The sequence below is a fragment of the Pseudorca crassidens genome, chromosome 7, assembly GCF_039906515.1.
Source record: "Pseudorca crassidens isolate mPseCra1 chromosome 7, mPseCra1.hap1, whole genome shotgun sequence".
Lineage (NCBI taxonomy): Eukaryota > Metazoa > Chordata > Mammalia > Artiodactyla > Delphinidae > Pseudorca > Pseudorca crassidens.
Window position 1 is genome coordinate 51,883,903 of NC_090302.1, and position 9,331 is coordinate 51,893,233.

Sequence of the window (9,331 nt, forward strand, 5' to 3'; positions counted from 1 at the left end):
TGTGTTACTTTGCTCTTCCCTGGGGTCTGGTGACAGCAGGCAGTTAGCAGCAGGCCGAGTCACGACTCTCAGCTGGTCTGGCAGTCTCAGCTTTATGTGTCCCACATTTTCACCAGTGTCAAAGGTTATCAGTGTAACTCTCTTCTGAGATAAAAACATTTACTCTTCAAACTGCTTCAGCAGACAGTTGCCGAAGCCTGCAGATGTTTATCACAGCATAAGGGTGGCTTCTTTTTTAAGTTCATCATTACCCCCTCGTTTTGCTCAACAAAATGTTAACTGTTGTTCTATATGATTGATAAAACAAGAGTGAGACATTTATGAAGGTATGAAATTCCTCCCTGAAGATCTCACCTGTGGACCTCAAATCAAGTTCTGAGATGTTATGGTCATTTCAACACAGGAAATCACGAGCCAGATATCCCACCCACCTCTAATTTTGCCATGGAGTGAGGTTTTGCTTCCAACTCTGCTCTCATTTGGGTAACAAGAACACGAGGTGGGCGTGTGGGGTGTGCCAAGACATTCGGCAGTTTTAAAGAGTTTCTTTCTTCCTCTGGAAAACATTAACAATTATTTTTAAAGTGACTTTTTTTGCTACTGATGAGCTCATGTAAGCCTCAAGGGGTTCCTCTGAATTGTTGCTTAAAATTAGCATAAACTGCAAAAACACCAAGCCAAACCTTAGATTGATTTTCAGTTTGTACTTGTAAAATAATACTTGGTTTTGTTGAGTCAGATTTACTTATTTTTACTATTGCAAAAGCCAGAGCGAATGGAAGTTTGCCAGAGAAAAAGAAAATGAAAGTGGGCAGAGATCCCAATAACTGTTGAAGATTCTCATTAAGTGGAAAAATGTTTTCCAGCCATGAAGCCCTGGTGTCAGAGACTGCAGTTGCCCCTCTGTCCCCAACCCCCAGTCATCTTTGTTTTATCTATACAGTTATTAATTTTTATCTTCTTACTAGGAATTTATTTTTTGTGTTAAGTGTAAACTTGGCATTGAAACTAACTGCTGCAAAGGTGTCAGGGGAGAGCACATTAGAGTAAACCCACATTAAAAAATCCCATTGAGAAGGCCTTCTCAATCCAAACATGGATTTTTCTTTTTCTTACTCTATTTTAGTATTTGGAATGCATATATTAGTCAAATGTCTTACCCTTTTGTGTTCAATGGACGTTTGGGGATATGTTTCCTGTCCTCTCTGTATATCATTTTAATCTCATTAAGTGAATCCAGTTGGCTGTGGGTATTAAGTGGTTTTTCTCACATTACCAGTGACCAAAATTTTATTGTTCTTGAACATTTATGCTGGTCAGTACTCTCCTTGGCGAATGTATTATACCACGCATTAGTTCTTCTGTAATGATGAGTTCTTCTTGGAATTTCAAACCTACCAAATCTACCATCAGCCCGTCAGGGAGAGCTTTGTGCTTGGCACTTTGCTTCTTTTAATCATTTCACGTGCATAAAAGCTACTATTTGGCTATAATGTCTTCAGAGAACACTGTCATCTACATATTGAATTATAACTGTGGTTTAAGCATTTTTTATGTTCAAGACAATAAATGGATTTGGCTTTAATCATTTTTAAGAACTTAAGGAATAGTAAAACATGGACCCTTCCCTCAATTTGACTCACAGTACAATAATGCAACTTTAATAACCTATTTTCCTTCCATCTCAACTGATCAAGCAGTTCTGAATAGTTTGCAACAGTGCTTCTCAAGCTTTGAGAATGGACAGTGAACCACCTGGGAATCTTGATAAATGCACATTCTGATTCTGTAGGTATGGGATGGGCCTGAGCTTCTGCATTTCTAACGAACTCCTCCCAGGGCATGCCGATGCTGCTGGTCTTCAGACCACACTTTGAGTAGCAAATATTTACAACATTTCTGTTATTTTAATACACATTTAATACACTCTTTCGTGGATTTTGGGTTCTAATGCAATAGAGTTATCATGAATAATTTAATATATATGAATAATTAAACATTTCCCTCCAAACCCATAGAAAGTACACCACCAAGAGTAAACCATAGTGTAAACTCTGGACTTTGGGTGATTATGATGTGACAGTGAAGATTCTTCAGTTACGACAAATGGACCAGTCTAGTGGGAGGGTCCCCTAGAGGCTATGCATGTGTCAGGTAGGGGGACATGGGAAATCTCTGTACTCTGTCCCCTCAATTTTGCTGTGAACCTAAAACTATTCTAAAAAAATAAAGTCAGTTAAAAAAGTTCGCTTTCTTTCTAAACCTTTAGTGGCAGGAGTAGAAGACCTAGGCAAAGTCATGAAGTAAACAAGTTGCTTCTGTTCTCTCTCTTTTTAAGCCTAGCAGTTCTTCCAATTTGGTATTTTTAGTTATGATAAAATACACATAGCATAAATTCACGATTTTAAATGTACAGTGGTATTTAAGTATGTTCACATTATGTACAGCTGTAACCACCATCCCTCTCCAGAACTCTTTTCATCTTGCAAAACTGAAACTCTGTTACCCATTAAACAGTGACTCCTTGCTCCTCCCAGCCTTGGCAACCACTATCGTACTGTCTGTTTCTATGAATCTGACTACTCTAGGTACCTCATACGAGTGGAATCATACTGTATTTGTCCCTTTGTGACTGGCTTATTTCACTTAGAATATTGCCTGTAAGGTTCATTTCATGTTGTAGTATACGTCAGAATTTCCTTCTTTGATAAGACAGTAATATTCCATTGTATGCATATGCCACATCTTGCTTATCCGTTCATCTGTTGACGGACACCTGGGTTGCTTCTACCTTTTGGCTATTGTGAATAATGCTGCTGTGAGCATGTGTGTATAACTATCTCTTTACCCTGTCCTCACTTCCTGATTTCACCTTCTTCCCATCTTCAGGAACTCAGTTTTCTCAAGTGTTACACCCATCCCACATTGCCCCTCCCCCAGCACGTGAACCATCTCCATTCTTCACCAACACTACTCTGCCCAGAGAGGCTCCAATGTCAGTCGTGCACCTTTTAATGTGAGTTTAAGTGAGTGTGTTATCACATCATCTTCATTTAAAAGCTTAATTCTAATTGTGGAATCAAAGACTTGCATTAACTTGTATTAAGAAATTTTCTGGAATGTCTTCTGGGACATCTCAGCAGTGCCAAAGAGCGAAGAAATGGCTGAAGGTCAAGATGAAGTAAGAAGGAAAGTTCACCATTCCCTGTAGAATAGTAAAGACATCACTTAGTACTGAGTGATGGATTTTCAATTGGGACTAGAATTCTTGCCCTCCTGATTTTACTTATTTTTGGATTAACTTTCTTTTTTCCTATTCTAGGTCTGTAAGCTTAGGCTTATTTCCTTCTGGGGTCCAATTTGTAAGGCTGTTAGTTCTTGAGATGGCTGGATTCTACAGTTTATAAACTTTGATCTGTGGCACTAATATTTAATGATTGTACCAAGCTTTTATCATACTCTACCACCCTTAGTTATGTTGTTTTTTTTAGCTTGCTATATCTAAACATGTTTAGAGCAGTTTTCTTTCACTCTCTATCTCTCTATTTTTTGTTTCAATCAGAGCTTTTAAAATGAAACTTGTAGATTCAGGAGTTCCCTGCAGGCAAGCAGAATAGGCTTAGCCTCAGTTCCCCCAGTTTGCTGTGAAACTCAGGCTTGATGACAGTAACCATGAAATCAACAAAGGACCATCATTCTCCAACCCACACACTAAAACAATGAAGAACCCAGTGTGATCCACAAGCCAGAAAGCACCTAAACATTTGCCATTGAATGATGACTTTGCATGAACGATGGGCAAAATCTCAGTGAAAAACAAACACAAAATACCCAGCACTGTCTTCTGAGATAATGCATCTGCAGACTTAGGGCAGGCAGAGAACAGACGATAGAGCTATGTGGTTTTGTGATTGTTTATGAAATTAAGTTCAGTTTAATGAACATCTATTGAGAACTTTCTCTGTGCTAGATACATGCTGGTAAGTAAGCCTATGTTATTTAGGTTCTTTTAAGTAGAAAAAAAGAAGCCAGAGGACTACTCAAGTTATTTACAAAAAAAAGATTTTATTTTAAGGTGAGATAAAGAAATAAGGAAGATGGAAATCTCGACACTTAGCAGGTCTCCCAAAGACTGGAATATGGTCTGGGCACTAGAAGGTTGTTCAGCCCAGGTCTAGCAACCTTACTTCCTTGTTGTTCCCTTGGCAACTAGATGCATGACCTAGGAAAAGTACCAGAAACTGGTAGTTGTCTCTGCAACAGCTATTCTCTTCTTTAGTAGCAGAGCCCTGGATTTATTTGGACTGGCGACATGCCCAGCTAAAAGGCTGCATTTCCAGCCTGGTTTGCCTCTAGATGTGGCCATGATGAGGTGGGTGGACTTCAGGACATCTCTCTAACAGGGACTGAAACAACAAGGATGAGCACATTTGGATTTTTTCTCTTTTGCGTTCTTTCTTCCTGGAATTTGGAAGCATCCTGTAGCATTTTATGACCTTGAGGTTGGCAGCCATGTTCAAAGGAGGTTGGAGTAGAGAAATCAGAAAAGCCTAGATGCCTGTTCACTTCGAGGATCTGCTATAGCAGCCCTGGATTGCTTTCCTCTGTTCGTTCATCTTTTATGGGAGATAATGACTATTTATGCACATGAGCCGTTGTCACTGGCTCTTGGTTACAAACAGCTAAATGTAATTCCTCCTGATAAAGGGGGGCTCCTCTGTTCTGATGAAGCATCTTCTGGTTGTGTCTGCTTTTCCTCTAGTTCCCACTCTTTTTTCTCTGTTTTCCTTCCCATGGAGGCTTCTCTTTACTATTATGTCTACGTGCATCTTTTGGCTTCTTTCTCTACCATCTATTGTTCCGTCCTACTGTAAGTCCTTCCTTCAAACCTAAGAGTGGGATCTGATGAGTTCAGTTAATTCTTGTTGTCTTCTTTCAGCCAGGCCTTATGGGTAAGGTACCTGTACTTGGTCTCTGTGAGGAGTCAAGTGGTATAAGCCATGGTGATCTTCCTTAGGAAACCCCTCACTGCACGCCTGGATGTAGTGGGCTCTGACACTTTGCAAGCATTATTTCATTTAATCCACACAAAGTTTAACTTGTGAAGTAGGTATAATTGTTATCCTCCTTTTACATATAAGAACACAGGCTTAGAGAAGTGAAGCAACTTGCCCAGGATCCTACATTAGGGACATGACTGTGTAGGGAAGAATCCCAGGTCATTGGAATTTCAGAGACTGTACTCCTAACCACTGTCTTACACGACCTCACAGAAATGAAAAATGGCTCCTTTTCCACTTCCACATCTTGGTGTAGGAGGAAGGATAGAGAGGTGGAAGCCCTGAGTTCTGATTCAGTGCTTCCTCTTTCTGTCCTTTTGCTTCTCCGGGTCTCAGATTTTTTTCCATCTGTAAAACAAGAGTTGATAAAATGGGCCTGAAAGACTTGGCTGTTGAAAGGCAGAGTGAATCCTGGCTGAACCACATGCTTTGCACGTGGCAGGAAGACTCAACAGAACCACTGAGCTCTGGTGGCTCTGGCCGATCTGTTAAGCCTGAACTCTATCTGTAGCATTAATCCTCTGGAAAGAGACTCTTTAAAATCCACTTTATGTGGAATAAAGCTAAATTGTCCAGGGGGACATCTGAGGCATGAAGCAGAGGATGTGTTTAAGCTTTTACCCTGATGCCGAAAAGCCTCCAACAGGAAGCAGACATGGCTCATAGTCACTAAGTCAGCTCTAGTCTGCCTTTTATATGGCATTTCCCTTCCTTTCCCCACTCACTTAAATGACCAATATTCTTAATATGAACCTGTTCCCTTCGATTACTTCCAGGAGGCAGCATGGCAAACTGGAATGCGTACAGGCTTGGAGTCAGGTTAAAGCTGGGTTTAAAATTTAGGTCTTCCTTGGCAAGTCATCTCACTTCTCTGAGCTTCCTTTTTTTCTTCTGTGCAATGGAGACAATAACAGCACAGAGAACTGTTAAGAGGATTAAGTAGTATAATGTATATAAAGGGCCTGATCCATAATCAAGGTGCTCTCCCCACCTTTGACCCATGATATTCCCTAGAAGGTATTTCCCTTCACCAGGAGCCTGTAACTTCACACAGCCTACAAGGAGAACTGCATGGTTTTAAAGACTAATTATTAACATGGAAAAATGTAGCCTCAAGATTCTACAGAACTGCAGACTGTGTCATTTAATTTTATAACATTATAGTAAACATAAAATTATTATAAAAGCAAACACATGCAGGTGGAAATACACTATAATAAAAACTAGCCATTTTTGTACCCACTTGTAATATGGACCTCTTTTCTAGATTTTAAATTATTAAAAAAATAGGTGAAGAATGCACATGGTACAAGACTGTGAAGGGTATACAAGTGCAAAGTAAGCTCCTATATCCCCTCTGCGGAGTCAACTACTATTGCTAATTCATCACATATTTTTCCAGAGATAGTCTATGAATACGATGCCTGAATGGGAGATTACACGTGCATAGTTCTTCACCTTGCCTTTTCACTTAGTACTGTATCTTGGACACATTCCATGCCAATTCATATTGAGCTGCCATAATGTTGACTTAATGTGGACTCTATGTCTTGGACTAGGTTCTTAGAGATGCCCTAATACAGTCAGCTCTCTGTATCCATGGATTTTGCATTCACAGATTCAACCAGTGATCTGCCGTTTGGTTGAATTCGGAACCCGTGGATACGAGGGCCAGCTGTACTCATTGTACTGCACCATTTTATATAAAGGACTTGAGCTCCACGGATTTTGGTATCTGCCGGGGTTCCTGGAACCAATCTCTCCATCCTGCCCCTTCGATACAGAGTGAGGACTGTATAAGATTTCACTGTGCAGATGCGGACACCGTGGCTTACAAGAGTGTGAATTGTTCAAGGTTGCAGATCCCTTGATTTTCATTCCAGTGAGCTTTCCTTGTCACCAGGCTGTGTATGAGTGTAGGTGTATGCACACACATGTGTGAGCATATTGGCCAGTGAGTTAGCTGGTATCTACTACTTACGGTGTGCTAACTTTCATTTAAAAGTCATAATAAGAGTTATAGATACAAAACGGAGAGTGAGGCTTGAGTAGTTAAAGAATCTGCCCAAGGTTTCTGGTTCTCTCAGGCTCTAAAATCCATACCCTTAGGCACTGTTCCTGACTTTCTCTCCCCCTCTTGGAAGTGACAGGATCGGGAAAGTAGGGACAAAGGATGCAAAGTGGTGTCAAGTGGTTAGACATTGATTAAACATAAAGTACTTCCAATAAAACAAATGACTGTTGAATCTTGAGGGAAAAGCACATTGTGTTGTATTGGCAGAGGCGAGGGTGGCTGGTCTTTAGGAAATATGGGTCAAAGCTGCAGGTGTGGTGAGGACATTATAGCTTCATGTTGCCGGCCCAGTCATGTAGGTGTTCTCAAAATGACACTGCTAACTGACTTTGCGTCCATAAGAACCAAACCTGTCAGCCAACCTGGCCAGCATCCCACTTCCTTTTTTTTAAACTGTGGAATGTGCTGCCCAGTTTCTATTGTGGCTTCTCAGCTTGTTGTGAAACCTTCCCCCTTCCCTCTGGAAAGCGCTCCCTTGTCAGACTTGCAGGAGAAAGTCATCTGAGCCGTCCTCACTCACAGTGAAAACATCACTGTATTTCTCATCTATGTTATAGGTTCTGACTCCTGCAGGGGCTGCTTGCAAGACTGAATGCACAGTGGATCCTAAGGCTGTGTCCATGACAGAGTAGATTATGAACAGTAGATGACGTAGTAATGTGGCCACGGCCACGGCGGCTGGCTACCTCTGGCTGGGATCTCCCTTTTTCTGACAAGTTGAAAAGCCCTCCCTGCTCACAGGTAGTGTCATGAATATTTCCTCCCTATTTTGCAGTGAATATGTGTGCCTATGTGAGTGTGTGTGTATAATCTTTGTTTCCTTTCCTCTCTCGTTCCCTCATCATGTAACATAAGATGTATTAATTTTATTTTGTTTTCATTTTTTTTAAAACTTTTTTTCTTTAGTGGTTTGACAGATGACAATTTAAAAAAAAATTAATTTATTTATTTTTGGCTGCGTTGGGTCTTCGTTGCTGCGCTCGGGCTTTCTCTAGTTGTGGCGAGATGGGGCTACTCTTAGTTGTGGTGCACGGGCTTCTCATTATGATGGCTTCTTTTGTTGTGGAGCACAGGTTCTAGGCGCAAGGGCTTCAGTAGTTGTGGCACGTTGGCTCTAGAGTGCAGGGTCAGTAGTTATGGCTCATGGGCTTAGTTGCTCTGAGGCATGTGAGATCTTCCTGGACCAGGGATTGAACCCGTGTCCCCTGCATTGGCAGGCAGATTCTTAACCACTGTGCCACTAGGGAAGTCCTAGATGTATTAATTTTATATCACAGTATTTAAGTTTTGTTCAATTTACATCATAGTCTATAAGTTATGGGATATCAAGAAGAGTAAACATGACTCGAGGACTTTACCTCCTGTTCTGAGGAAGGGGTTAGTGTGATTTCAGCATACATAAGGTAGTGATATCACGTTAGGCAGAATTATGACCTTATTACTGTTTTATTTAAAGATTATGTATGGTTTAAGAAGATGCATGTGGATGTCAGATTGACAGGGGGTTAATCTTATGTGTCAACTTGGCCAGGCCACAGGGTGCCCAGTTTAAACATGATTTCTGGGTGTGTCTGAGAGGGTGTTTCCCAATGAGATCAGCATTTGAATTGGTGGACTCTGTAAAGTAGATTTTCCTCCCCAGTGTGGGTGGGCATCATCCAGTCCACTGAGGGCCTGAATAGAACAAAAGGCAGAGGAAGGAGAAATGTGCCCCTTTTTCCTGCCTCACTGTGTGACCTGAGACATCTTATCTCGTCTTCTGCCTTTGGACTGAGATTTACACTTGGCTCCCCTGGTTCTCAGGCCTTTGGACTCAGACTAATTTACACCACTGGCTATCCTGGGTCTTCAGCTGGCAGCTGGCAGCTGGCAGATGGCAGGACTTTTCAACCTCCATAATCTCATGAACCAATTCCTCGTCACTCACAACTCTTGCTGCATTCCCACTGAAAAATCATTGGGTTGGAGTTCATACATTTAACTTCAGAGCTCTGCTTCCCTTTTGGTTCATTTGCTACCAGATCGTGGTGATTAGTTATGGTCTCATGGATCAGATAGCTCCTGAGAAAGCATGGATTAACATACTTTTCCATCCATCTAAGGGGACATTTTTCATAAACCTCTCGTTGGGATGTACGCAGTTTCTATATAATTTTGTGTAAGCTACAAATATTCTATGCCTTTTTGTTGCTGTCCA